Source organism: Oryza brachyantha, unplaced genomic scaffold, assembly GCF_000231095.2.
Source record: "Oryza brachyantha unplaced genomic scaffold, ObraRS2 ChrUN-Ctg46, whole genome shotgun sequence".
Taxonomy (NCBI): Eukaryota; Viridiplantae; Streptophyta; class Magnoliopsida; order Poales; family Poaceae; genus Oryza; species Oryza brachyantha.
Genome location: NW_024427246.1, coordinates 457,525 through 478,069, shown reverse-complemented (window position 1 = coordinate 478,069; position 20,545 = coordinate 457,525). Strand labels below are relative to the sequence as shown.

The 20,545-nt window shown below is 58.4% G+C and overlaps 18 non-coding genes and 18 pseudogenes across 18 annotated transcripts; all 36 read right to left on the bottom strand.

Moving 5' to 3' along the window:
- Positions 1–124: 124 nt before the first annotated feature.
- Positions 125–243, bottom strand: LOC121056483. The gene has a single exon (XR_005813341.1). It is a non-coding gene; the product is annotated as a 5S ribosomal RNA (ribosomal RNA).
- Positions 244–561: 318 nt separating this feature from the next.
- On the bottom strand, positions 562–679 carry LOC121056570 (annotated as a pseudogene).
- A 318-nt stretch (positions 680–997) lies between these two features.
- On the bottom strand, positions 998–1,115 carry LOC121056569 (annotated as a pseudogene).
- Positions 1,116–1,487: 372 nt separating this feature from the next.
- On the bottom strand, positions 1,488–1,606 carry LOC121056478. The gene has a single exon (XR_005813336.1). It is a non-coding gene; the product is annotated as a 5S ribosomal RNA (ribosomal RNA).
- Positions 1,607–1,978: 372 nt separating this feature from the next.
- On the bottom strand, positions 1,979–2,097 carry LOC121056456. The gene has a single exon (XR_005813314.1). It is a non-coding gene; the product is annotated as a 5S ribosomal RNA (ribosomal RNA).
- Positions 2,098–2,415: 318 nt separating this feature from the next.
- Positions 2,416–2,533, bottom strand: LOC121056568 (annotated as a pseudogene).
- Positions 2,534–2,905: 372 nt separating this feature from the next.
- Positions 2,906–3,024, bottom strand: LOC121056438. The gene has a single exon (XR_005813296.1). It is a non-coding gene; the product is annotated as a 5S ribosomal RNA (ribosomal RNA).
- A 372-nt stretch (positions 3,025–3,396) lies between these two features.
- On the bottom strand, positions 3,397–3,515 carry LOC121056437. The gene has a single exon (XR_005813295.1). It is a non-coding gene; the product is annotated as a 5S ribosomal RNA (ribosomal RNA).
- Positions 3,516–3,887: 372 nt separating this feature from the next.
- LOC121056436 lies at positions 3,888–4,006 on the bottom strand. The gene has a single exon (XR_005813294.1). It is a non-coding gene; the product is annotated as a 5S ribosomal RNA (ribosomal RNA).
- Positions 4,007–4,378: 372 nt separating this feature from the next.
- On the bottom strand, positions 4,379–4,497 carry LOC121056435. The gene has a single exon (XR_005813293.1). It is a non-coding gene; the product is annotated as a 5S ribosomal RNA (ribosomal RNA).
- A 304-nt stretch (positions 4,498–4,801) lies between these two features.
- On the bottom strand, positions 4,802–4,916 carry LOC121056602 (annotated as a pseudogene).
- Positions 4,917–5,288: 372 nt separating this feature from the next.
- Positions 5,289–5,407, bottom strand: LOC121056384. The gene has a single exon (XR_005813244.1). It is a non-coding gene; the product is annotated as a 5S ribosomal RNA (ribosomal RNA).
- Positions 5,408–5,756: 349 nt separating this feature from the next.
- Positions 5,757–5,874, bottom strand: LOC121056573 (annotated as a pseudogene).
- Positions 5,875–6,246: 372 nt separating this feature from the next.
- On the bottom strand, positions 6,247–6,362 carry LOC121056533. The gene has a single exon (XR_005813391.1). It is a non-coding gene; the product is annotated as a 5S ribosomal RNA (ribosomal RNA).
- Positions 6,363–6,734: 372 nt separating this feature from the next.
- LOC121056558 lies at positions 6,735–6,853 on the bottom strand (annotated as a pseudogene).
- A 372-nt stretch (positions 6,854–7,225) lies between these two features.
- On the bottom strand, positions 7,226–7,344 carry LOC121056489. Its single transcript, XR_005813347.1, has one exon. It is a non-coding gene; the product is annotated as a 5S ribosomal RNA (ribosomal RNA).
- An 810-nt stretch (positions 7,345–8,154) lies between these two features.
- On the bottom strand, positions 8,155–8,273 carry LOC121056434. The gene has a single exon (XR_005813292.1). It is a non-coding gene; the product is annotated as a 5S ribosomal RNA (ribosomal RNA).
- Positions 8,274–8,622: 349 nt separating this feature from the next.
- Positions 8,623–8,740, bottom strand: LOC121056596 (annotated as a pseudogene).
- Positions 8,741–9,112: 372 nt separating this feature from the next.
- Positions 9,113–9,231, bottom strand: LOC121056535. The gene has a single exon (XR_005813393.1). It is a non-coding gene; the product is annotated as a 5S ribosomal RNA (ribosomal RNA).
- A 372-nt stretch (positions 9,232–9,603) lies between these two features.
- Positions 9,604–9,722, bottom strand: LOC121056555 (annotated as a pseudogene).
- A 161-nt stretch (positions 9,723–9,883) lies between these two features.
- Positions 9,884–9,995, bottom strand: LOC121056541 (annotated as a pseudogene).
- A 793-nt stretch (positions 9,996–10,788) lies between these two features.
- LOC121056531 lies at positions 10,789–10,907 on the bottom strand. The gene has a single exon (XR_005813389.1). It is a non-coding gene; the product is annotated as a 5S ribosomal RNA (ribosomal RNA).
- Positions 10,908–11,279: 372 nt separating this feature from the next.
- On the bottom strand, positions 11,280–11,398 carry LOC121056553 (annotated as a pseudogene).
- A 161-nt stretch (positions 11,399–11,559) lies between these two features.
- LOC121056540 lies at positions 11,560–11,671 on the bottom strand (annotated as a pseudogene).
- A 793-nt stretch (positions 11,672–12,464) lies between these two features.
- Positions 12,465–12,583, bottom strand: LOC121056530. The gene has a single exon (XR_005813388.1). It is a non-coding gene; the product is annotated as a 5S ribosomal RNA (ribosomal RNA).
- A 372-nt stretch (positions 12,584–12,955) lies between these two features.
- Positions 12,956–13,074, bottom strand: LOC121056552 (annotated as a pseudogene).
- A 161-nt stretch (positions 13,075–13,235) lies between these two features.
- Positions 13,236–13,347, bottom strand: LOC121056539 (annotated as a pseudogene).
- Positions 13,348–14,140: 793 nt separating this feature from the next.
- LOC121056536 lies at positions 14,141–14,259 on the bottom strand (annotated as a pseudogene).
- A 372-nt stretch (positions 14,260–14,631) lies between these two features.
- On the bottom strand, positions 14,632–14,750 carry LOC121056551 (annotated as a pseudogene).
- Positions 14,751–14,911: 161 nt separating this feature from the next.
- LOC121056538 lies at positions 14,912–15,023 on the bottom strand (annotated as a pseudogene).
- A 793-nt stretch (positions 15,024–15,816) lies between these two features.
- LOC121056529 lies at positions 15,817–15,935 on the bottom strand. The gene has a single exon (XR_005813387.1). It is a non-coding gene; the product is annotated as a 5S ribosomal RNA (ribosomal RNA).
- A 372-nt stretch (positions 15,936–16,307) lies between these two features.
- LOC121056550 lies at positions 16,308–16,426 on the bottom strand (annotated as a pseudogene).
- A 161-nt stretch (positions 16,427–16,587) lies between these two features.
- LOC121056537 lies at positions 16,588–16,699 on the bottom strand (annotated as a pseudogene).
- Positions 16,700–17,492: 793 nt separating this feature from the next.
- LOC121056415 lies at positions 17,493–17,611 on the bottom strand. The gene has a single exon (XR_005813275.1). It is a non-coding gene; the product is annotated as a 5S ribosomal RNA (ribosomal RNA).
- Positions 17,612–17,983: 372 nt separating this feature from the next.
- On the bottom strand, positions 17,984–18,102 carry LOC121056212. Its single transcript, XR_005813079.1, has one exon. It is a non-coding gene; the product is annotated as a 5S ribosomal RNA (ribosomal RNA).
- A 372-nt stretch (positions 18,103–18,474) lies between these two features.
- LOC121056297 lies at positions 18,475–18,593 on the bottom strand. The gene has a single exon (XR_005813162.1). It is a non-coding gene; the product is annotated as a 5S ribosomal RNA (ribosomal RNA).
- Positions 18,594–20,545: the final 1,952 nt, after the last annotated feature.

Below are 20,545 nucleotides of genomic sequence, written 5' to 3'. Positions count from 1 at the left end.
AGGCCGAACGAATGGCTCCGGCAAGTACCGAAAACGGTAAAAATGAACGAATGGCTCGACCGAGGTCCCAAAACGGCAAAAATGAACGAATGTCTCGACCAAGAACCCAAAACGGCTAAAAAGAGGGATGCAACACGAGGACATCCCTGGAGGTCACCCATCCTAGTACTACTCTCGCCCAACCACGGTTAACTTTGGAGTTCGGATGGGATCCGGTACTTTAGTGCTGGTATGATCGCATCCAGCATGTCTCGCACCGCCTGCCCCCTTATGCTCCCCGCGCGTGGCCCTTACCCGTCCGCCCGGGGCGAACCGTGCCGTCGTAGGAGCGAATAAGCGGCTGACTCGTACCGCGTACGAACGGCAGGGTCTCATGAGAGCGAAAAGCGAGATACGTGTACCCCGAGCGAACGGCGGGACGTCTGTCCCGGACAGAAGGTGGAACGAACGACGGCGTCGCCAGGCACACGCGTCACGAGCGATAAACGCGTAGGCCGAACGAATGGCTCCGGCAAGTACCGAAAACGGTAAAAATGAACGAATGGCTCGACCGAGGTCCCAAAACGGCAACACGAAGACTTCCCAGGAGGTCACCCATTCTAGTACTACTCTCGCCCAAGCAAGCTTAACTTGGTGTTCTGATGGGATCCGGTGCTTTAGTGCCGGTATTATCGCATCCAGCATGTCTCGCACCGCCTGCCCCCTTATGCTCCCCGCGCGTGGCCCTTACCCGTCCGCCCGGGGCGAACCGTGCCGTCGTAGGAGCGAATGAGCGGCTGACTCGTACCGCGTACGAACGGCAGGGTCTCATGAGAGCGAAAAGCGAGATACGTGTACCCCGAGCGAACGGCGGGACGTCTGTCCCGGACAGAAGGTGGAACGAACGACGGCGTCGCCAGGCACGCGCGTCACGAGCGATAAACGCGTAGGCCGAACGAATGGCTCCGGCAAGTACCGAAAACGGTAAAAATGAACGAATGGCTCGACCGAGGTCCCAAAACGGCAACACGAAGACTTCCCAGGAGGTCACCCATTCTAGTACTACTCTCGCCCAAGCAAGCTTAACTTGGTGTTCTGATGGGATCCGGTGCTTTAGTGCCGGTATTATCGCATCCAGCATGTCTCGCACCGCCTGCCCCCTTATGCTCCCCGCGCGTGGCCCTTACCCGTCCGCCCGGGGCGAACCGTGCCGTCGTAGGAGCGAATAAGCGGCTGACTCGTACCGCGTACGAACGGCAGGGTCTCATGAGAGCGAAAAGCGAGATACGTGTACCCCGAGCGAACGGCGGGACGTCTGTCCCGGACAGAAGGTGGAATGAACGACGGCGTCGCCAGGCACGCGCGTCACAAGCGATAAACGCGTAGGCCGAACAAATGGCTCCGGCAAGTACCGAAAACAGTAAAAATGAACGAATGGCTCGACCGAGGTCCCAAAACGGCAAAAATGAACGAATGTCTCGACCAAGAACTCAAAACGGCTAAAAAGAGGGATGCAACACGAGGACATCCCTGGAGGTCACCCATCCTAGTACTACTCTCGCCCAACCACGCTTAACTTTGGAGTTCTGATGGGATCCGGTACTTTAGTGCTAGTATGATCGCATCCAGCATGTCTCGCACCGCCTGCCCCCTTATGCTCCCCGCGCGTGGCCCTTACCCGTCCGCCCGTGGCAAACCGTGCCGTCGTAGGAGCGAACAAGCGGCTGACTCGTACCGCGTACGAACGGCAGGGTCTCATGAGAGCGAAAAGCGAGATACGTGTACCCCGAGCGAACGGCGGGACGTCTGTCCCGGACAGAAGGTGGAATGAACGACGGCGTCGCCAGGCACGCGCGTCACGAGCGATAAACGCGTAGGCCGAACGAATGGCTCCGGCAAGTACCGAAAACAGTAAAAATGAACGAATGGCTCGACCGAGGTCCCAAAACGGCAAAAATGAACGAATGTCTCGACCAAGAACTCAAAACGGCTAAAAAGAGGGATGCAACACGAGGACATCCCTGGAGGTCACCCATCATAGTACTACTCTCGCCCAACCACGCTTAACTTTGGAGTTCTGATGGGATCCGGTACTTTAGTGCTGGTATGATCGCATCCAGCATGTCTCGCACCGCCTGCCCCCTTATGCTCCCCGCGCGTGGCCCTTACCCGTCCGCCCGTGGCAAACCGTGCCGTCGTAGGAGCGAACAAGCGGCTGACTCGTACCGCGTACGAACGGCAGGGTCTCATGAGAGCGAAAAGCGAGATACGTGTACCCCGAGCGAACGGCGGGACGTCTGTCCCGGACAGAAGGTGGAACGAACGACGGCGTCGCCAGGCACACGCGTCACGAGCGATAAACGCGTAGGCCGAACGAATGGCTCCGGCAAGTACCGAAAACGGTAAAAATGAACGAATGGCTCGACCGAGGTCCCAAAACGGCAACACGAAGACTTCCCAGGAGGTCACCCATTCTAGTACTACTCTCGCCCAAGCAAGCTTAACTTGGTGTTCTGATGGGATCCGGTGCTTTAGTGCCGGTATTATCGCATCCAGCATGTCTCGCACCGCCTGCCCCCTTATGCTCCCCGCGCGTGGCCCTTACCCGTCCGCCCGGGGCGAACCGTGCCGTCGTAGGAGCGAATGAGCGGCTGACTCGTACCGCGTACGAACGGCAGGGTCTCATGAGAGCGAAAAGCGAGATACGTGTACCCCGAGCGAACGGCGGGACGTCTGTCCCGGACAGAAGGTGGAACGAACGACGGCGTCGCCAGGCACGCGCGTCACGAGCGATAAACGCGTAGGCCGAACGAATGGCTCCGGCAAGTACCGAAAACGGTAAAAATGAACGAATGGCTCGACCGAGGTCCCAAAACGGCAAAAATGAACGAATGTCTCGACCAAGAACCCAAAACGGCTAAAAAGAGGGATGCAACACGAGGACATCCCTGGAGGTCACCCATCCTAGTACTACTCTCGCCCAACCACGCTTAACTTTGGAGTTCTGATGGGATCCGGTACTTTAGTGCTGGTATGATCGCATCCAGCATGTCTCGCACCGCCTGCCCCCTTATGCTCCCCGCGCGTGGCCCTTACCCGTCCGCCCGGGGCGAACCGTGCCGTCGTAGGAGCGAATAAGCGGCTGACTCGTACCTCGTACGAACGGCAGGGTCTCATGAGAGCGAAAAGCGAGATACGTGTACCCCGAGCGAACGGCGGGACGTCTGTCCCGGACAGAAGGTGGAATGAACGACGGCGTCGCCAGGCACGCGCGTCACAAGCGATAAACGCGTAGGCCGAACAAATGGCTCCGGCAAGTACCGAAAACAGTAAAAATGAACGAATGGCTCGACCGAGGTCCCAAAACGGCAAAAATGAACAAATGTCTCGACCAAGAACTCAAAACGGCTAAAAAGAGGGATGCAACACGAGGACATCCCTGGAGGTCACCCATCCTAGTACTACTCTCGCCCAACCACGCTTAACTTTGGAGTTCTGATGGGATCCGGTACTTTAGTGCTGGTATGATCGCATCCAGCATGTCTCGCACCGCCTGCCCCCTTATGCTCCCCGCGCGTGGCCCTTACCCGTCCGCCCGTGGCAAACCGTGCCGTCGTAGGAGCGAACAAGCGGCTGACTCGTACCGCGTACGAACGGCAGGGTCTCATGAGAGCGAAAAGCGAGATACGTGTACCCCGAGCGAACGGCGGGACGTCTGTCCCGGACAGAAGGTGGAATGAACGACGGCGTCGCCAGGCACGCGCGTCACGAGCGATAAACGCGTAGGCCGAACGAATGGCTCCGGCAAGTACCGAAAACAGTAAAAATGAACGAATGGCTCGACCGAGGTCCCAAAACGGCAAAAATGAACGAATGTCTCGACCAAGAACTCAAAACGGCTAAAAAGAGGGATGCAACACGAGGACATCCCTGGAGGTCACCCATCCTAGTACTACTCTCGCCCAACCACGCTTAACTTTGGAGTTCTGATGGGATCCGGTACTTTAGTGCTGGTATGATCGCATCCAGCATGTCTCGCACCGCCTGCCCCCTTATGCTCCCCGCGCGTGGCCCTTACCCGTCCGCCCGTGGCAAACCGTGCCGTCGTAGGAGCGAACAAGCGGCTGACTCGTACCGCGTACGAACGGCAGGGTCTCATGAGAGCGAAAAGCGAGATACGTGTACCCCGAGCGAACGGCGGGACGTCTGTCCCGGACAGAAGGTGGAACGAACGACGGCGTCGCCAGGCACGCGCGTCACGAGCGATAAACGCGTAGGCCGAACGAATGGCTCCGGCAAGTACCGAAAACGGTAAAAATGAACGAATGGCTCGACCGAGGTCCCAAAACGGCAAAAATGAACGAATGTCTCGACCAAGAACCCAAAACGGCTAAAAAGAGGGATGCAACACGAGGACATCCCTGGAGGTCACCCATCCTAGTACTACTCTCGCCCAACCACGCTTAACTTTGGAGTTCTGATGGGATCCGGTACTTTAGTGCTGGTATGATCGCATCCAGCATGTCTCGCACCGCCTGCCCCCTTATGCTCCCCGCGCGTGGCCCTTACCCGTCCGCCCGGGGCGAACCATGCCGTCGTAGGAGCGAATAAGCGGCTGACTCGTACCGCGTACGAACGGCAGGGTCTCATGGGAGCGAAAAGGGAGATACGTGTACCCCGAGCGAACGGCGGGACATCTGTCCCGAACAGAAGGTGGAACGAACGACGGCGTCGCCAGGCACGCGCGTCACGAGCGATAAACGCGTAGGCCGAACGAATGGCTCCGGCAAGTACCGAAAACGGTAAAAATGAACGAATGGCTCGACCGAGGTCCACGAGGACTTCCCAGGAGGTCACCCATCCTACTCTCGCCCAAGCACGCTTAACTTCGGAGTTTTGATGGGATCCGTTGCTTTAGTGCTGGTATGATCGCATCCAGCATGTCTCGCACCGCCTGCCCCCTTATGCTCCCCGCGCGTGGCCCTTACCCGTCCGCCCGGGGCGAACCGTGCCGTCGTAGGAGCGAATAAGCGGCTGACTCGTACCGCGTACGAACGGCAGGGTCTCATGAGAGCGAAAAGCGAGATACGTGTACCCCGAGCGAACGGCGGGACGTCTGTCCCGGACAGAAGGTGGAACGAACGACGGCGTCGCCAGGCACGCGCGTCACGAGCGATAAATGCGTAGGCCGAACGAATGGCTCCGGCAAGTACCGAAAACGGTAAAAATAAACGAATGGCTCGACCGAGGTCCCAAAACGGCAAAAATGAACGAATGTCTCGACCAAAAACCCAAAACGGCTAAAAAGAGGGATGCAACACGATGACTTCCCAAGAGGTCACCCATCCTAGTACTACTCTCGCCCAAGCACGCTTAACTTCAGAGTTCTGGTGGGATCCGGTGCATTAGTGCTAGTATGATCGCATCCAGCATGTCTCGCTCCGCCTGCCCCCTTATGCTCCGCGCGCGTGGCCCTTACCCGTCCGCCCGGGGCGAACCGTGCCGTCGTAGGAGCGAATAAGCGGCTGACTCGTACCGCGTACGAACGGCAGGGTCTCATGAGAGCGAAAAGCGAGATACGTGTACCCCGAGCGAACGACGGGACGTCTGTCCCGGACAGAAGGTGGAACGAACGACGGCGTCGCCAGGCACGCGCGTCACGAGCGATAAACGCGTAGGCCGACCGAATGGCTCCGGCAAGTACAGAAAACGGTAAAAATAAACGAATGGCTCGACCGAGGTCCCAAAACGGCAAAAATGAACGAATGTCTCGACCAAGAACCCAAAACGGCTAAAAAGAGGAGGTCACCCATCCTAGTACTACTCTCGCCCAAGCACGCTTAACTTCGGAGTTCTGATGGGATCCGGTGCTTTAGTGCTGGCATGATCGGATCCAGCATGTCTCGCTCCGCCTGCCCCCTTATGCTCCGCGCGCGTGGCCCTTACCCGTCCGCCCGGGGCGAACCGTGCCGTCGTAGGAGCGAATAAGCGGCTGACTCGTACCGCGTACGAACGGCAGGGTCTCATGAGAGCGAAAAGCGAGATACGTGTACCCCGAGCGAACGGCGGGACGTCTGTCCCGGACAGAAGGTTGAACGAACGACGGCGTCGCCAGGCACGCGCGTCACGAGCGATAAACGCGTAGGCCGAACGAATGGCTCCGGCAAGTACCGAAAACGGTAAAAATAAACGAATGGCTCGACCGAGGTCCCAAAACGGCAAAAATGAACGAATGTCTCGACCAAGAACCCAAAACGGCAATAAAGAGGAATGCAACGCGAGGACTTCCCAGGTCACCCATCCTAGTACTACTCTCGCCCAACCACGCTTAACTTTGGAGTTCTGATGGTATCCGGTACTTTAGTGCTGGTATGATCGCATCCAGCATGTCTCGCACCGCCTGCCCCCTTATGCTCCCCGCGCGTGGCCCTTAACCGTCCGCCCGGGGCGAACCGTGCCGTCGTAGGAGCGAATAAGCGGCTGACTCGTACCGCGTACGAACGGCAGGGTCTCATGAGAGCGAAAAGCGAGATACGTGTACCCCGAGCGAACGGCGGGACGTCTGTCCCGGACAGAAGGTGGAATGAACGACGGCGTCGCCAGGCACGCGCGTCACGAGCGATAAACGCGTAGGCCGAACGAATGGCTCCGGCAAGTACCGAAAACAGTAAAAATGAACGAATGGCTCGACCGAGATCCCAAAACGGCAAAAATGAACGAATGTCTCGACCAAGAACTCAAAACGGCTAAAAAGAGGGATGCAACACGAGGACATCCCTGGAGGTCACCCATCCTAGTACTACTCTCGCCCAACCACGCTTAACTTTGTTGTTCTGATGGGATCCGGTACTTTAGAGCTGGTATGATCGCATCCAGCATGTCTCGCACCGCCTGCCCCCTTATGCTCCCCGCGCGTGGCCCTTACCCGTCCGCCCGGGGCGAACCGTGCCGTCGTAGGAGCGAATAAGCGGCTGACTCGTACCGCGTACGAACGGCAGGGTCTCATGAGAGCGAAAAGCGAGATACGTGTACCCCGAGCGAACGGCGGGACGTCTGTCCCGGACAGAAGGTGGAATGAACGACGGCGTCGCCAGGCACGCGCGTCACGAGCGATAAACGCGTAGGCCGAACAAATGGCTCCGGCAAGTACCGAAAACAGTAAAAATGAACGCATGGCTCGACCAAGGTCCCAAAACGGCAAAAATGAACGAATGTCTCGACCAAGAACTCAAAACGGCTAAAAAGAGGGATGCAACACGAGGACTTCCCAGGAGGTCACCCATCCTAGTACTACTCTCCCCCAAGCACACTTAACTTCGGAGTTCTGATGGGATTCAGTGCTTTAGTTCTGGAATGATCGCATCCAGCATGTGTTGCACCACCTGCCCCCTTATGCTCCCCGCGCGTGGCCCTTACCCGTCCGCCCGGGGCAAACCGTGCCGTCGTAGGAGCAAACAAGCGGCTGACTCGTACCGCGTACGAACGGCAGGGTCTCATGAGAGCGAAAAGCGAGATACGTGTACCCCGAGCGAACGGCGGGACGTCTGTCCCGGACAGAAGGTGGAATGAACGACGGCGTCGCCAGGCACGCGCGTCACGAGCGATAAACGCGTAGGCCGAACGAATGGCTCCGGCAAGTACCGAAAACGGTAAAAATGAACGAATGGCTCGACCGAGGTCCCAAAACGGCAAAAATGAACGAATGTCTCGACCAAGAACTCAAAACGGCTAAAAAACCCAAGCACACTTAACTTCGGAGTTAAGTTGGGATCCGATGCTTTAGTGCTGGTATGATCGCATCCAGCATGTCTTGCACCGCCTGCCCCCTTATGCTCCCCGCGCGTGGCCCTTACCCGTCCCGCCCGGGGCGAACCGTGCCGTCGTAGGACCGAATAAGCGGCTGACTCGTACCGCGTACGAACGGCAGGGTCTCATGAGAGCGAAAAGCGAGATACGTGTACCCCGAGCGAACGGCGGGACGTCTGTCCCGGACAGAAGGTGGAACGAACGACGGCGTCGCCAGGCACGCGCGTCACGAGCGATAAACGCGTAGGCCGAACGAATGGCTCCGGCAAGTACCGAAAACGGTAAAAATGAACGAATGGCTCGACCGAGGTCCCAAAACGGCAAAAATGAACGAATGTCTCGACCAAGAACCCAAAACGGCTAAAAAGAGGGATGCAACACGAGGACATCCCTGGAGGTCACCCATCCTAGTACTACTCTCGCCCAACCACGCTTAACTTTGGAGTTCTGATGGGATCCGGTACTTTAGTGCTGGTATGATCGCATCCAGCATGTCACGCTCCGCCTGCCCCCTTATGCTCCGCGCGCGTGGCCCTTACCTGTTCGCCCGGGGCGAACCGTGCCGTCGTAGGAGCGAATAAGCGGCTGACTTGTACCGCGTACGAACGGCAGGGTCTCATGAGAGCGAAAAGCGAGATACGTGTACCCCGAGCGAACGGCGGGACGTCTGTCCCGGACAGAAGGTGGAACGAACGACGGTGTCGCCAGGCACGCGCGTCACGAGCGATAAACGCGTAGGCCGAATGAATGGCTCCGGCAAGTACCGAAAACGGTAAAAATAAACGAATGGCTCGACCGAGGTCCCAAAACGGCAAAAATGAACGAATGTCTCGACCTAGAACCTAAAACGGCTAAAAAGAGGAGGTCACCCATCCTAGTACTACTCTCGCCCAAGCACGCTTAACTTCGGAGTTCTGATGGGATCTGGTGCTTTAGTGCTGGCATGATCACATCCAGCATGTCTCGCTCCACTTGCCCCCTTATCCTCCCCGCGCGTGGTCCTTACCCGTCCGCCCGGGGCGAACCGTGCCGTCGTAGGAGCGAATAAGCGGCTGACTCGTACCGCGTACGAACGGCAAGGTCTCAGGAGAGCGAAAAGCGAGATACGTGTACCCCGAGCGAACGGCGGGACGTCTGTCCCGGACAGAAGGTGGAACGAACGACGGCGTCGCCAGGCACGCGCGTCACGAGCGATAAACGCGTAGGCCGAACGAATGGCTCCGGCAAGTACCGAAAACGGTAAAAATGAACGAATGGCTCGACAGAGGTCCCAAAACGGCAAAAATGAATGAATGTCTCGACCAAGAACCCAAACCGGCTAAAAGGAGGGATGCAACACAAGGACTTCCAACAAGGTCACCCATCCTGGGACTACTCTCACCCTAGCACGATTAACTTCAAGGTTCTGATGGGATCCGGCGCTTTAGTGCTGGTATGATCGCATCCAACATATCCCGCACCGCTTGCCCACTTATTCTCCCCGCGCGTGGCCCTTACCCGTCCGCCCGGGGCGAACCGTGCCGTCGTAGGAGCGAATGAGCGGCTGACTCATACCGCGAACGAACAGCAGGGTCTCATGAGACCGAAAAGCAAGATACGTGTACCGCGAGCGAACGACGGGACGTCTGTCCCGGACAGAAGGTGGAACGAACGACGGCGTCGCCAGGCACACGCGTCATGAGCGATAAACGCGTAGGCCGAACGAATGGCTCTGGCAAGTACCGAAAACGGCAAAAATGAACAAATGGCTCGACCGAGGTCCCAAAACGGCAAAAATGGACGAATGTCACGACCAAGAACCCAAAACGGCTAAAAAGAGGAATGCAACATGAGGACTTCCCAAGAGGTCACCCATCCTATGACCACACTCAACCAAGCACGCTTAACTTTGGAGTTCTAATTAGATCCAATGCTTTAGTGCTGGTATGATCGCATCCAGCATGTGTCGCACCGCCTACCCCCTTATGCTCCCCGCGCGTGGCCCTAACCCGTCTGCACGGGGCGAACCGTGCCATCGTAGGAGCAAATAAGCGGCTGACTCGTACCGCGGACGAACGGCAGGGTCTCATGAGAGCGAAAAGCGAGACACGTGTACCCCGAGCGAACGAGGACTTCCTAGGAGGTCACCCATTCTAGTACTACTCTCACCCAAACACGCTTAACTTCGGAGTTCTGATGGGATCCGGTGCTTTAGTGCTGGTATGATCGCATCCAACATGTCTCGCACCGCCTGCCCCCTTATGCTCCCCGCGCGTGGCCCTTACCCGTCCGCCCGGGGCGAACCGTGCTGTCGTAGGAGGGAATAAGCGGCTGACTCGTACCGCGGACGAACGGCACGGTCTCATGAGAGCGAAAAGCGAGATACGTGTACCCCGAGGGAACGGCGGGACGTCTGTCCCGGACGGAAGTTGGAACAAACGACGGCGTCGCGAGACACGCGCGTCACGAGTGATAAACGTGTAGGCCGAATGAATGGCTCCGGCAAGTACCGAAAACGGTAAAAATGAACGAATGGCTCGACCGAGGTCCCAAAACGGCAAAAATGAACGAATGTCTCAAAAAAGAACCCAAAACGGCTAAAAAGAGGGATGCAACACGAGGACGTGCTTTAGTGCTGGTATGATCGCATCCAGCATGTCTCGCACCGCCTGCCCCCTTATGCTCCCCGCGCGTGGCCCTTACCCGTCCGCCCGGGGCGAACCGTGCCGTCGTAGGAGCGAATAAGCGGCTGACTCGTACCGCGTACGAACGGCAAGGTCTCAGGAGAGCGAAAAGCGAGATACGTGTACCCCGAGCGAACGGCGGGACGTCTGTCCCGGACAGAAGGTGGAACGAACGACGGCGTCGCCAGGCACGCGCGTCACGAGCGATAAACGCGTAGGCCGAACGAATGGCTCCGGCAAGTACCGAAAACGGTAAAAATGAACGAATGGCTCGACAGAGGTCCCAAAACGGCAAAAATGAATGAATGTCTCGACCAAGAACCCAAACCGGCTAAAAGGAGGGATGCAACACAAGGACTTCCAACGAGGTCACCCATCCTGGGACTACTCTCACCCTAGCACGATTAACTTCAAGGTTCTGATGGGATCCGGCGCTTTAGTGCTGGTATGATCGCATCCAACATATCCCGCACCGCTTGCCCACTTATTCTCCCCGCGCGTGGCCCTTACCCGTCCGCCCGGGGCGAACCGTGCCGTCGTAGGAGCGAATGAGCGGCTGACTCATACCGCGAACGAACAGCAGGGTCTCATGAGACCGAAAAGCAAGATACGTGTACCGCGAGCGAACGACGGGACGTCTGTCCCGGACAGAAGGTGGAACGAACGACGGCGTCGCCAGGCACACGCGTCATGAGCGATAAACGCGTAGGCCGAACGAATGGCTCTGGCAAGTACCGAAAACGGCAAAAATGAACAAATGGCTCGACCGAGGTCCCAAAACGGCAAAAATGGACGAATGTCACGACCAAGAACCCAAAACGGCTAAAAAGAGGAATGCAACATGAGGACTTCCCAAGAGGTCACCCATCCTATGACCACACTCAACCAAGCACGCTTAACTTTGGAGTTCTAATTAGATCCAATGCTTTAGTGCTGGTATGATCGCATCCAGCATGTGTCGCACCGCCTACCCCCTTATGCTCCCCGCGCGTGGCCCTAACCCGTCTGCACGGGGCGAACCGTGCCATCGTAGGAGCAAATAAGCGGCTGACTCGTACCGCGGACGAACGGCAGGGTCTCATGAGAGCGAAAAGCGAGACACGTGTACCCCGAGCGAACGAGGACTTCCTAGGAGGTCACCCATTCTAGTACTACTCTCACCCAAACACGCTTAACTTCGGAGTTCTGATGGGATCCGGTGCTTTAGTGCTGGTATGATCGCATCCAACATGTCTCGCACCGCCTGCCCCCTTATGCTCCCCGCGCGTGGCCCTTACCCGTCCGCCCGGGGCGAACCGTGCTGTCGTAGGAGGGAATAAGCGGCTGACTCGTACCGCGGACGAACGGCACGGTCTCATGAGAGCGAAAAGCGAGATACGTGTACCCCGAGGGAACGGCGGGACGTCTGTCCCGGACGGAAGTTGGAACAAACGACGGCGTCGCGAGACACGCGCGTCACGAGTGATAAACGTGTAGGCCGAATGAATGGCTCCGGCAAGTACCGAAAACGGTAAAAATGAACGAATGGCTCGACCGAGGTCCCAAAACGGCAAAAATGAACGAATGTCTCAAAAAAGAACCCAAAACGGCTAAAAAGAGGGATGCAACACGAGGACGTGCTTTAGTGCTGGTATGATCGCATCCAGCATGTCTCGCACCGCCTGCCCCCTTATGCTCCCCGCGCGTGGCCCTTACCCGTCCGCCCGGGGCGAACCGTGCCGTCGTAGGAGCGAATAAGCGGCTGACTCGTACCGCGTACGAACGGCAAGGTCTCAGGAGAGCGAAAAGCGAGATACGTGTACCCCGAGCGAACGGCGGGACGTCTGTCCCGGACAGAAGGTGGAACGAACGACGGCGTCGCCAGGCACGCGCGTCACGAGCGATAAACGCGTAGGCCGAACGAATGGCTCCGGCAAGTACCGAAAACGGTAAAAATGAACGAATGGCTCGACAGAGGTCCCAAAACGGCAAAAATGAATGAATGTCTCGACCAAGAACCCAAACCGGCTAAAAGGAGGGATGCAACACAAGGACTTCCAACGAGGTCACCCATCCTGGGACTACTCTCACCCTAGCACGATTAACTTCAAGGTTCTGATGGGATCCGGCGCTTTAGTGCTGGTATGATCGCATCCAACATATCCCGCACCGCTTGCCCACTTATTCTCCCCGCGCGTGGCCCTTACCCGTCCGCCCGGGGCGAACCGTGCCGTCGTAGGAGCGAATGAGCGGCTGACTCATACCGCGAACGAACAGCAGGGTCTCATGAGACCGAAAAGCAAGATACGTGTACCGCGAGCGAACGACGGGACGTCTGTCCCGGACAGAAGGTGGAACGAACGACGGCGTCGCCAGGCACACGCGTCATGAGCGATAAACGCGTAGGCCGAACGAATGGCTCTGGCAAGTACCGAAAACGGCAAAAATGAACAAATGGCTCGACCGAGGTCCCAAAACGGCAAAAATGGACGAATGTCACGACCAAGAACCCAAAACGGCTAAAAAGAGGAATGCAACATGAGGACTTCCCAAGAGGTCACCCATCCTATGACCACACTCAACCAAGCACGCTTAACTTTGGAGTTCTAATTAGATCCAATGCTTTAGTGCTGGTATGATCGCATCCAGCATGTGTCGCACCGCCTACCCCCTTATGCTCCCCGCGCGTGGCCCTAACCCGTCTGCACGGGGCGAACCGTGCCATCGTAGGAGCAAATAAGCGGCTGACTCGTACCGCGGACGAACGGCAGGGTCTCATGAGAGCGAAAAGCGAGACACGTGTACCCCGAGCGAACGAGGACTTCCTAGGAGGTCACCCATTCTAGTACTACTCTCACCCAAACACGCTTAACTTCGGAGTTCTGATGGGATCCGGTGCTTTAGTGCTGGTATGATCGCATCCAACATGTCTCGCACCGCCTGCCCCCTTATGCTCCCCGCGCGTGGCCCTTACCCGTCCGCCCGGGGCGAACCGTGCTGTCGTAGGAGGGAATAAGCGGCTGACTCGTACCGCGGACGAACGGCACGGTCTCATGAGTGCGAAAAGCGAGATACGTGTACCCCGAGGGAACGGCGGGACGTCTGTCCCGGACGGAAGTTGGAACAAACGACGGCGTCGCGAGACACGTGCGTCACGAGTGATAAACGTGTAGGCCGAATGAATGGCTCCGGCAAGTACCGAAAACGGTAAAAATGAACGAATGGCTCGACCGAGGTCCCAAAACGGCAAAAATGAACGAATGTCTCAAAAAAGAACCCAAAACGGCTAAAAAGAGGGATGCAACACGAGGACGTGCTTTAGTGCTGGTATGATCGCATCCAGCATGTCTCGCACCGCCTGCCCCCTTATGCTCCCCGCGCGTGGCCCTTACCCGTCCGCCCGGGGCGAACCGTGCCGTCGTAGGAGCGAATAAGCGGCTGACTCATACCGCGTACGAACGGCAGGGTCTCATGAGAGCGAAAAGCGAGATACGTGTACCCCGAGCGAACGGCGGGACGTCTGTCCCGGATAGAAGGTGGAACGAACGACGGCGTCGCCAGGCACGCGCGTCACGAGCGATAAACGCGTAGGCCGAACGAATGGCTCCGGCAAGTACCGAAAACGGTAAAAATGAACGAATGGCTCGACAGAGGTCCCAAAACGGCAAAAATGAATGAATGTCTCGACCAAGAACCCAAACCGGCTAAAAGGAGGGATGCAACAAAAGGACTTCCAACGAGGTCACCCATCCTGGGACTACTCTCACCCTAGCACGATTAACTTCAAGGTTCTGATGGGATCCGGCGCTTTAGTGCTGGTATGATCGCATCCAACATATCCCGCACCGCTTGCCCACTTATTCTCCCCGCGCGTGGCCCTTACCCGTCCGCCCGGGGCGAACCGTGCCGTCGTAGGAGCGAATGAGCGGCTGACTCATACCGCGAACGAACAGCAGGGTCTCATGAGACCGAAAAGCAAGATACGTGTACCGCGAGCGAACGACGGGACGTCTGTCCCGGACAGAAGGTGGAACGAACGACGGCGTCGCCAGGCACACGCGTCATGAGCGATAAACGCGTAGGCCGAACGAATGGCTCTGGCAAGTACCGAAAACGGCAAAAATGAACAAATGGCTCGACCGAGGTCCCAAAACGGCAAAAATGGACGAATGTCACGACCAAGAACCCAAAACGGCTAAAAAGAGGAATGCAACATGAGGACTTCCCAAGAGGTCACCCATCCTATGACCACACTCAACCAAGCACGCTTAACTTTGGAGTTCTAATTAGATCCAATGCTTTAGTGCTGGTATGATCGCATCCTACATGTGTCGCACCGCCTACCCCCTTATGCTCCCCGCGCGTGGCCCTAACCCGTCTGCACGGGGCGAACCGTGCCATCGTAGGAGCAAATAAGCGGCTGACTCGTACCGCGGACGAACGGCAGGGTCTCATGAGAGCGAAAAGCGAGACACGTGTACCCCGAGCGAACGAGGACTTCCTAGGAGGTCACCCATTCTAGTACTACTCTCACCCAAACACGCTTAACTTCGGAGTTCTGATGGGATCCGGTGCTTTAGTGCTGGTATGATCGCATCCAACATGTCTCGCACCGCCTGCCCCCTTATGCTCCCCGCGCGTGGCCCTTACCCGTCCGCCCGGGGCGAACCGTGCTGTCGTAGGAGGGAATAAGCGGCTGACTCGTACCGCGGACGAACGGCACGGTCTCATGAGAGCGAAAAGCGAGATACGTGTACCCCGAGGGAACGGCGGGACGTCTGTCCCGGACGGAAGTTGGAACAAACGACGGCGTCGCGAGACACGCGCGTCACGAGTGATAAACGTGTAGGCCGAATGAATGGCTCCGGCAAGTACCGAAAACGGTAAAAATGAACGAATGGCTCGACCGAGGTCCCAAAACGGCAAAAATGAACGAATGTCTCAAAAAAGAACCCAAAACGGCTAAAAAGAGGGATGCAACACGAGGACGTGCTTTAGTGCTGGTATGATCGCATCCAGCATGTCTCGCACCGCCTGCCCCCTTATGCTCCCCGCGCGTGGCCCTTACCCGTCCGCCCGGGGCGAACCGTGCCGTCGTAGGAGCGAACAAGCGGCTGACTCATACCGCGTACGAACGGCAGGGTCTCATGAGAGCGAAAAGCGAGATACGTGTACCCCGAGCGAACGGCGGGACGTCTGTCCCGGATAGAAGGTGGAACGAACGACGGCGTCGCCAGGCACGCGCGTCACGAGCGATAAACGCGTAGGCCGAACGAATGGCTCCGGCAAGTACCGAAAACGGTAAAAATAAACGAATGGCTCGACAGAGGTCCCAAAACGGCAAAAATGAATGAATGTCTCGACCAAGAACCCAAACCGGCTAAAAGGAGGGATGCAACACAAGGACTTCCAACGAGGTCACCCATCCTGGGACTACTCTCACCCTAGCACGATTAACTTCAAGGTTCTGATGGGATCCGGCGCTTTAGTGCTGGTATGATCGCATCCAACATATCCCGCACCGCTTGCCCACTTATTCTCCCCGCGCGTGGCCCTTACCCGTCCGCCCGGGGCGAACCGTGCCGTCGTAGGAGCGAATGAGCGGCTGACTCATACCGCGAACGAACAGCAGGGTCTCATGAGACCGAAAAGCAAGATACGTGTACCGCGAGCGAACGACGGGACGTCTGTCCCGGACAGAAGGTGGAACGAACGACGGCGTCGCCAGGCACACGCGTCATGAGCGATAAACGCGTAGGCCGAACGAATGGCTCTGGCAAGTACCGAAAACGGCAAAAATGAACAAATGGCTCGACCGAGGTCCCAAAACGGCAAAAATGGACGAATGTCACGACCAAGAACCCAAAACGGCTAAAAAGAGGAATGCAACATGAGGACTTCCCAAGAGGTCACCCATCCTATGACCACACTCAACCAAGCACGCTTAACTTTGGAGTTCTAATTAGATCCAATGCTTTAGTGCTGGTATGATCGCATCCAGCATGTGTCGCACCGCCTACCCCCTTATGCTCCCCGCGCGTGGCCCTAACCCGTCTGCACGGGGCGAACCGTGCCATCGTAGGAGCAAATAAGCGGCTGACTCGTACCGCGGACGAACGGCAGGGTCTCATGAGAGCGAAAAGCGAGACACGTGTACCCCGAGCGAACGAGGACTTCCTAGGAGGTCACCCATTCTAGTACTACTCTCACCCAAACACGCTTAACTTCGGAGTTCTGATGGGATCCGGTGCTTTAGTGCTGGTATGATCGCATCCAACATGTCTCGCACCGCCTGCCCCCTTATGCTCCCCGCGCGTGGCCCTTACCCGTCCGCCCGGGGCGAACCGTGCTGTCGTAGGAGGGAATAAGCGGCTGACTCGTACCGCGGACGAACGGCACGGTCTCATGAGAGCGAAAAGCGAGATACGTGTACCCCGAGGGAACGGCGGGACGTCTGTCCCGGACGGAAGTTGGAACAAACGACGGCGTCGCGAGACACGCGCGTCACGAGTGATAAACGTGTAGGCCGAATGAATGGCTCCGGCAAGTACCGAAAACGGTAAAAATGAACGAATGGCTCGACCGAGGTCCCAAAACGGCAAAAATGAACGAATGTCTCAAAAAAGAACCCAAAACGGCTAAAAAGAGGGATGCAACACGAGGACGTGCTTTAGTGCTGGTATGATCGCATCCAGCATGTCTCGCACCGCCTGCCCCCTTATGCTCCCCGCGCGTGGCCCTTACCCGTCCGCCCGGGGCGAACCGTGCCGTCGTAGGAGCGAATAAGCGGCTGACTCGTACCGCGTACGAACGGCAAGGTCTCAGGAGAGCGAAAAGCGAGATACGTGTACCCCGAGCGAACGGCGGGACGTCTGTCCCGGACAGAAGGTGGAACGAACGACGGCGTCGCCAGGCACGCGCGTCACGAGCGATAAACGCGTAGGCCGAACGAATGGCTCCGGCAAGTACCGAAAACGGTAAAAATAAACGAATGGCTCGACCGAGGTCCCAAAACGGCAAAAATGAACGAATGTCTCGACCAAGAACCCAAAACGGCTATAAAGAGGAATGCAACGCGAGGACTTCCCAGGAGGTCACCCATCCTAGTACTACTCTCACCCAAGCACGCTTAACTTCAGAGTTCTGATGGGATCCAGTGCTTTAGTGCTGGCATGATGGCATCCAGCATGTCTTGCTCCACCTGCCCCCTTATCCTCCCCGCGCGTAGTCCTTACCCGTCCGCCCGGGGCTAACCGTGCCGTCGTAGGAGCGAATAAGCGGCTGACTCATACCGCGTACGAACGGCAGGGTCTCATGAGAGCAAAAAGCGAGATACGTGTACCCCGAGCGAACGGCGGGACGTCTGTCCTGGACAGTAGGTGGAACGAACGACGGCGTCGCCAGGCACGCGCGTCACGAGCGATAAACGCGTAGGCCGAACCAATGGCTCCGGCAAGGACCGAAAACGGTAAAAATGAACGAATGGCTCGACCAAGGTCCCAAAACGGCAAAAATGAACGAATGTCTCGACCAACAACCCAAAACGGCTAAAAAGAGAGATGCAACACAAGGAATTCCCAAGAGATCACCCATCCTAGTACTACTCTCGCCCAAGCACGCTTAACTTCGGAGTTCTGATGGGATCCGGTGCGTTAGTGCTGGTATGATCGCATCCAGCATGTCACGCTCCGCCTGCCCCCTTATGCTCCGCGCGCGTGGCCCTTACCCGTCCGCCCGGGGCGAACCGTGCCGTCGTAGGAGCGAATAAGCGGCTGACTCGTACCGCGTACGAACGGCAGGGTCTCATGAGAGCGAAAAGCGAGATACGTGTACCCCGAGCGAACGGCGGGACGTCTGTCCCGGACAGAAGGTGGAACGAACGACGGCGTCGCCAGGCACGCGCGTCACGAGCGATAAACGCGTTGGCCGCACGAATGGCTCCGGCAAGTGCCGAAAACGGTAAAAATAAACGAGTGGCTCGACCGAGGTCCCAAAACGGCAAAAATAAGCGAATGTCTCGACAAAGAACCAAAAACGGCTAAAAGGAGGGATGCAACACGAGGACTTCCCAAGAGGTCACCCATTCTAGTACTAGTCTCGCCCAACCAAGCTTAACTTCGGAGTTCTAATGGGATCCGGTGCTTTATTGCTGGTATGATCGCATCCAGCATGTCTCGCACCACCTGCCCCCTTATGCTCCCCACGCGTGGCCCTTTGTCACGCCCGTTGTTTTGTCCTAAGCCTAAAATCGTAAAAAGAAATTCGTAAATAACAATTGGTTTAATTAACTTAGGAAAAATCCCTCTAAAAGGAATTAATTTAATTAAATCGAGGTTCCAAATCGACTAATTGGATTTAAATTCAAATTGCAGAACAATAAAATTTGGCCAAACAAATTAATTTAAAACTCGGCGAAAGTGGGGTTTTCCTTTTTCCCTCCTTTTTCCTTTCTTTTTCCCTTCCTTCTCAAATTGGGCCGAAGTCCAATTTGCCTCCCTTCCTTTTCTTTTTCCTTTTTCTTTTTCCTCTCCTCCTTCCTGGGCCGGCCCAACCGAGCCGGCCCACCTCTCCCCGCCCGGCCGGCCCAGCCGAGCCGGCCTTCCGCTCCGTCCCCGCGCACGCGCGCACCTCCTCCCGGTCGGGCCGCCTCGGCCCAACTCGCCCGCTCCCGCGCCCGCGTCGCGAGTCTGCGCCGCCTCCGTCCTCTCTCGCGCCACTGACAGGTGGGGCCCACCTGTCAGCGACCGAAACCCCGCCTCCGCGCCAGCTCGCGCCCGCGACGCGCCGCACCGGCCGAGTCCGCCTCCGCCCCGACACCTCCGGACGCCGCGCCGCCGCTGCAACCACCGCCGCAACCGCCGCCGCCGAGTTCGCCGCGTCGTCGACTCGGTCTCCACCGGCCGCTCCGCCCTAGTCGGCGCCGCCACCTATAAAATCCCCGCGCCGCCGCCCCACCGCCACTTTCCCCCTCTCCGCCCGACGCTCCCCACCGTCGCCATCAGCCGCCGATCTTCTTGTCGGCCGTCGGACGTCGCCGCCCACCCGCGTCACCACCGCCGCCTCGTCTTCGCTGATCTCCCGCCGGCCTCCGTCGCTGCCGGTGTGCACCTGAGCGTCGTCGCCGCCCCTTCGTCCCTCCCGCCGCCGTGCCCGTCGTCTCGACGCCGTCGGCCGATCTCGGCACCGCGCGTCGCCAGCCGCCGCGCGTCCGCGTCATCACCTCTCCCTCTCCCGTTTCCTCCATCATCGCCTCCGAGCTCACCCCCGCGCCGTCGTCGTCGGACTCCGCCGGTCGCCGGCGGCCCCTGCCAGACCGTCGCCCAGCTCCGCCGTCGTCACGCTGTCCTGGCGCCACCCGCGCCTTCCCGCATGGCCGCTTCCCGCGCCCACCCGCCGTCGCCGTGCCGCCGTGCCGTCATCGCCGTGTGCCGCGCTCGCTCGCGCGCCACGCGCTGTCGTCGGACGCTGGTCGTCGTCGTCGCGCCGTTGTCGCCGACGCCGTCGTTGCTGCGCCGTCGCCGCCTCCCCGGCTGAACGCCGCATCCCATCCCCCTCTCCCTCGCGACGCCGTCGTTGAGCTCCTCCGCCCGCCGCGCTGCTGGCTGACTCACCGCCGCGCCGCCCCGATCCCTCTCCCTCTCGGCCGTGTCTCCACGCCGCCGTTCCCCACTTCGTCGCAATCGTCATCTTTGCGTCGCCGCCGCCCCTCCGCCCACCACCACCTTCATCTCCGCCCTTCGTCACCGTCGACGCACGGTCGCCAAGCCCCGCTGCCAGCGTCCGTCAGCGTCTTTCCCTCCCGCCGCTCGTCGCCGCTCCGGGCCGCGCCACCCCATCGCGGTCTCCACCTTCGTCCCGCTGTCGCCGACCGGTTGCCACGCTCGTCGTCACAGGTAAGCGTCCCCGCACCGCGCATTCCTCCGTCGCGCCGTCGCCGTCGCGCCCGGTCGCACCACCGCCGCCAATCGATCTCCGCCGCCACCGCCGATCTTCCGCTCTCACCCGCGTCGCCACCACCGCCTTGATCTCGCCGACCCGCCCGCGCTCTCGCCGCCGCCGGTGAGCACCCGCATCCACCTCCCCTCTCTCTCCCCCCTTCCGGCCGACCGCCGCCGAGT